Source organism: Apis dorsata, unplaced genomic scaffold (genome assembly GCF_000469605.1).
Source record: "Apis dorsata unplaced genomic scaffold, Apis dorsata 1.3 scaffold_79, whole genome shotgun sequence".
In the NCBI taxonomy this organism is placed as follows: Eukaryota; Metazoa; Arthropoda; class Insecta; order Hymenoptera; family Apidae; genus Apis; species Apis dorsata.
In genome coordinates this window covers 164,869-171,254 of record NW_006263377.1, presented here as the reverse complement: position 1 = coordinate 171,254, position 6,386 = coordinate 164,869, and the positions used below count along the sequence as shown (strand labels likewise).

Sequence of the window (6,386 nt, the reverse complement as noted above, 5' to 3'; positions counted from 1 at the left end):
TTTTTTTTTTTTTTTTTTTTTTTTTTTCGGTGGCCGACTCTTATCTGATGTAACACAAGAACTCCTTCTTACCGAACAGACTGTGGTTCGGCGCACCTCGGTAGATCGAGTGAATTTTTGCATTCCCACGCGAGTTTTTGCGCACGCCTCTCCGCGGCGTGCCGCCCGGATATATGTGTGCATTGGATATCTGCATAAACGTGTGCAACGTGGAAGCCGAAGAATATCGCGAGAGATCACGAAAGTGGGTACGGCCCCCGCGAATTTCGTCGAGCGGTGGACTCGTTTGCAGTCGGGCTTATTCGAAAGCTGGCCGTATCACGGTGCCGCTAGTTTTCTTTTCCCTTTCTCTCGTGCACCGAAACCGCTCCACCTCCTCCCCATTTCGAGCCCTTCTTCCAAGAGGTGGCCTTATCTCTGGTTGGTTTTTGTCCGACTGCAGTAGCATGGCAACACGCGATGCAAGGTTTCGCGCGAGACCAACCTGCGACAGGAGATTTCCGGCTGATATCGTCCGTAGCACGCGAACACGCCGAATCCCCTTTCCAAGACTGAACGAGATTGATAACGCCCGCATCCAACCCGATCCGATTTTATGAGCTGTTGACGACACCTTCTGGCGAGCATTCGCTCGCATCGTATCGGATAAATAATAGAATAACCGTGACATGACACGCGATCCTCTCGAGGACTCAATTTTTACCTACCTTCCAACTGTTGAACCGCTCACACCGGTTCCGCGTACGTTATTCTGTCGTTCGATTATTCATGGGTACGGAACTCGTCGGTACAATCGAATTATCGAATGCCAGGAGACGTTCGAACGTTCGTGTTTCCTGTTATAATTAAACATACGAGGTTAACGAAGGATATAATGTATATGTTTCGCGTAGACTCATGAAGGCGAAATCGCGATTAACGTAACAACGGCCATGTTGTTGAGCCGGTTGTTTGCCGAGTTTCAGACCGAGTCGAAATGCGAGATCTTTTTCGGTGCACATGTATACCGGTGGACGTAATTAACGGCGAGTAATGTGCGCGGACGGTCGTGATTCTGATATCTTGAGCAGACAGAGACGTGAGCGATAGTATCGCGCACCATGTTGAAATGTTGAAAAAGAAACGCTTAACACTGTGCCAACTTCAGTTCGGTCAACGCACTATCCGCTTGATCCGAGCTGTGACGGTAGATGGCGGACGATACAATCGCGAACGAGCAATATATGGCGTCGGCAATTCCACTCTAGAAATGTATTATGATAATTTTACCGAAATAACGCGTGAAGTAGTAAGATGAGCCAAAAAACTGCCTACGATTTCAACAAACGTGCGTAATATAATAAAAATAATCCCAAATGGGGTGATACGACAAAGTATCTTAATTCGAGACCAATTTATATCAAGCGTACCGTGTGGAATTAATATCTAATATTGTGAACGAAGTAAAGTTAATAACGGGATTACCGATCGCCTATTTTGCTAACGCACATCCCGGATTTCACTTCGATTATGTCATTAATTGGCCAAGATATAATTTTATCCGATAATAAATTAGTTCTTGTATAAAGATTTTTGCTCATCGTTTTCCGAATGCATCGCTTCAGGCTCAAGTCTATAAAATATCGTATAAAATAATAATTGTTGAAAAATAATAGTACTTACGAATTTGAAGATCGGTGAATTTTTAAATTCCTTCTCAGACAATTATTTGTGAGATATTATATAAATCTTGTTTTCGACGATTTTAATGGATCTGTCTGCATTGTAACAAAAAAGGAAAAGAAAGTAGCAGAAAGAAAAAAAGCGACAGTGACTCGAGAAACAGAAGTTATTGTCTCAAAATATATTGGCTACATATGGCCGATACTCAACAGTATCATGTCTTTAATCGTACCATTAACTCTTCTCGAGAAACGCTTTGACATCACTTTCACCAAATATTTCTTTATCGACAGTTCGAAATTTCCTGACATTGATGAAATTCTTCCCTTCCGTTTCGTTTCATCTTAAACTTTCACAATCTTTAATTATTATATTTTAATAATTGATAAAAACTAATGACATAAATTGCAAAAAACTGATCTTTAGAGATTGAAGAGAAAACGAATCTTTCGAAACATGAGATAGCATAGGTTTCCTCCGTTCTCGTTGAAAATCCCATAATGTATCGGGTTTTTCATTTAGGCGACGGTAATCACCATCCTTTCGGTAGCCGGCTGCCGTTATTTCGATCTGCTCTCTTCTCCCTCTCTTTCTTTCTTTTTTTTTTTTTTGTTTTTATCACGGCCACGCGTAAATCGGCGGTAACGGCGATAAACCTGTGAAGCTGTGAACGTCCAACATTTGTTATTGCTCTCGCGTGTGAAGTTTGATATCCTCGTGTGCACACGCACATATTAATCCCTCCCCGTGTAAGCATATGTATGCGCGTAGAATGCAAAGGACGATGTTGCAGGCGCTGGTGGTGGTTTGGTGAATCGCGCGCAAAGGGGATGAGGGCTCGTGGGGGTGTAGCAGACAGAGAAACGGGCAGAGCCGTTTCTACGGGAACGACAGAGACCGTGGCAGTTGGTGGAGGGAGTGAGTCAGTGGGGGTGGCGAGAGGTGGAATGGGGGAGGCGGGGGTAGGGCGTGCGCGCCTGCACCTCATAAACTTAAACCCTAATTAACCGGCGCTACGGCTACTGTTGCGCCCTACGTGCGTATGCTTCTCGTTCGTACACACGAACGCACTTTGTCGCTTTTCCCTCTCGCTCTGTTGCTCCTCGAGCTTCGTTCGTTCGTTCGTTCGTTCGTCCGTGTGCGCGTCCGCCGGTATTCTCTAGCGAGAGACGCGATGTTTATTGCTCGACTTCGCGTAAATTAGTTCCACCGCGAAACTATCCGGTGGTTTTCGTTCGCGGTATACGGATACTGGCAGGCTATTGCTAACACCAGTTTCTGAGGACAAGACAGCATCTTGGAATCGGAGAGAAGAGGTATACTTAGGGGAATAGGAAAGTTTTTCGAATGTTGAGTAATCATGATGAGATATATCGCGTTCTTGTACAATTGGTACGCTTGTACTGAAAAGTTAGAACCTCGCGATTATAGATGAACAAACAAACGAAAAAAAATTTTGATCGTATGGAGAATAAAGATGAATACGCGAATGAGTGGTGAAAAAAATGTATGATGTAGTTATTGCGCTTGGAAAACACATTGGGAGTTATATCGGTCTTCTCGAAGTAATTTTTACCCATTTTTATAAAAGCACCAGGGATAATTGCAAAAGTTTCGTTTCACGAACTTTTTGATACGAGTTATTATCCAACTTGATACGATTTATTTTCTTTTTCTTTTTTTTAAGTCGTGATAACATAAAGGAGGCCGATGTATATTTCGGGTTCTCCACTTGGAGAAGAAAAAAAGAAAAAATTCTTCTAGATGATGACTTATTTTCAACATGTGGCGTTGCTTGGACCCACTTGTTTTTTTTACTCGAGTTGATACCGTGTGGTGGTATCGTTTCCGGACGATTTATTTATGATTCTAGATCCGTCTGTGGCCACTGTATGTGCAACACTTTGTTGATACAAGACAGCCAACAGGATTTAGAAAACGCATCACGTTTGATGTTAATGAGGAATTTGATCGTGAAACATTCGTTGGAATTATTCCAATCCATAAATTTCATCCTATTAAATATTTTATACAAATCTCATTAATAATTCAGATAATTGTATTTTATGGAGAATTCGGAACATTCTTTAATAATCGAAATTTTCCCAGTAATAATTCAGTTCATAATTATTTCAACACGTATTAAAATCACATATAGTTTGATGCAAGTAAGTTGTTTTTGTTTCGTTAACCGGACTTCATATTTTCATTATAATACATTTCCCTCTACCGATGAATAGTACGTTTATCAAACTTTTTATAAACACTTCATAAACGTTAACGGTTTACCGCGCAAGCACAAACATGTCTGTATTACTAAACGCGTATAGGTATGTACGTGTATATGAGTCAGAAACGCAGGCGTACTGCCATGATGACAAGCTTTCCCTTAAAACTACATCATACACATACACGTGAAACAGGATGATATTGAAACTGCGAAGCGATTTTTCGTTATGTTTCGATTTTCTTTATATATTTACTTTATCGTCGCCATTGTAGTCGCAACTCGCACTCTATTCTCTTTATATATTCTATTCTCTAGCACATGCACACACACGCTGTCATGTTCATCTATATACAACGTAGAAACGTACCTAGAATCACGCATCCACGTGCTTTCCTTCGAAGAATAAAACATTCCCAAGCTAAATGTACATGTAGCACTCGATATATTAGTAATCACGCACTTAAAGCTCCGTCAGGTGACGAATCGATCATAGAAAAATATATTGGCAAGGTAAATTTAATTCTTAAATACGCGACGTGGGTGTATCCGAGGCAAAGGTAGCTTCCGCGGCATCTGACCTGCGCAGATTTGACTCAAACTTGTGTCATGGCAATATGGCGACTCGCCAGAATCCAAGGAAGAGCATGCTGGGATGGGAGTCTAGCACAGTACACGAATATGAAAACCGGTCGATGCCAGAACGCGCGAGCCTGTAACTGTGGACGGCGTTCCTTTCCACGATGTGGCGCAACGATCGTGTATACTCTAAGCGGCCGCGACCAATCGGGTGGGGCGAGAAATCAACATGGCCGCCGTGTCGCCGCGGTTACCTTTTCTCTGCCGCGATTTCAGTTTAATCGTTTTTCTATTGTTTTTCACGTATTGTTAAACGATTGTTGTCCAACTCGCGATGCAACTGCGGATTGGATACCAACAGTGGTATGTAAATTGTCAGAAATTCCGCCGACTTTTCGTTTCAATATCAAGAAGATTTGATGGAGCCATCTTACAATTGTTCTCACGTGTGCTTGTGATGATCATCTATATGTGCACGTGCGTGTATGTGTTAGTACATTCTGTGTTCTGAATTTAGTTTCTTGTTTATATTTCATTGTTTTGTGTTTTTCACGCAAACTTTATAGTATTACGGTTGATTATTTATGATGAATCATTTGGTATTATGTATATCAATTGTGGACATTTGAGTATAATGCTTTCGTTGCGTGTGCGTTATTGTACTGTTTATGTCGTTTCATTATTTCCAATGATGATCATGCTATTCGTTAATACTATTCAAATCTTCTAAATTGTTTTGCAATTGAATTTTGATTCTACAAATTGGAAGATTCTACAATTGTTCTGATCGTAATGGTTTGCGCGTTGTTTGTCAGTAATTGTTGATTGAATCGTATCATTGTTTTTGATATTATCATAATTATTTAAATATTTATCTTTTATCATCATTTTTATGAGCTTAATAAAAATGAAATATAGTAAAATACGAAACGAATTAATTTGCATCTTATACGCTATTTGATATTATAATTATATATTTTTTTTTGTGAAATATATGCGTACGTAGATTAGCATTTTCTTAATTTTTAACATGCAAATAAAATTATTTTAGTTCAAATGAGAACTAATTCCTAACTTATCAAACACATAAATTACATATATATTTTAAAAGCGTATAAATTATTGCGTGTAATGGTTGAAAAATTTATTAATATTTCAAAAAAAATATTTTCTATAAAATTTCCGGCAATCCTTGGAATGAATCGTTAATCGTTGTTGCTATAAAATCACCACTTTCAATTTAAAAAAGAAAAATAGATAGACAAATTAAAGTGAAGTCGATTCAGTGTTCAAGTTAGCGATAACAAATGCATGATATGATAATTACGACAGTACGGTTAATGATCGCTACGAAGGAAATGTTTGAAAAATATTCTTGCGATAAATTATCTTAGCGGAAACCGGTGTCGCGCCAAGTAAGATTCCGACGCATTTCTCTTTCTTTTTCTTATTCTCTTCATAATCATTAGATAACTTGCATGACTTGGAATGATGCGCTTACGGCAGAAAGGTAATCATAATCGAAATATTTATCTTCGAATTATTCGTCGATGACATTTTTAGCGCGCGTCGTATAATTTTCTTCGGAGACCATTAAGTAAACGTGTATTGGATAATCGATCGTTACGAAACCATCTTTCGACAAAAGCAATTTCAATATTTCATTTCCAAGGATATCGAGCATTTTAAGTAATGCGCGTACGGAATATTTCGAGTGTAAAAATCCAGAATCACAATATTTATCGAGATAATTTTAGATATTTACAAAGAACATTGTAATTTTGTATTATTATGCTGTTAATTGAGATGCCAATAATTTTCACAAATTATATATATGAATGTAAAATTCTCGATCGAATCATTTTCTTTTTCTTAAATTTTTTATAGATATTTCTAAAGATGTTCCATGACATAAAAT

At 38.9% G+C, this 6,386-nt stretch overlaps 1 protein-coding gene and 1 long non-coding RNA gene across 4 annotated transcripts in view; one reads left to right on the top strand and one right to left on the bottom strand.

Annotated features, from left to right (window-relative positions):
• Positions 1 to 5,398, bottom strand: part of LOC116184968 — a 63,810-nt gene extending 58,412 nt beyond the window's left edge. Inside the window, exon 1 of the long non-coding RNA XR_004149656.1 lies at positions 4,260 to 5,398. This is a non-coding gene — a long non-coding RNA (uncharacterized LOC116184968). The remainder of the gene's footprint in view (positions 1 to 4,259) is intronic.
• The window catches only part of LOC102673141 (homeotic protein ultrabithorax), a 123,692-nt gene that overhangs the window by 66,529 nt on the left and 50,777 nt on the right, over positions 1 to 6,386 (top strand). The gene's annotated exons all lie outside the window — the stretch shown is intronic.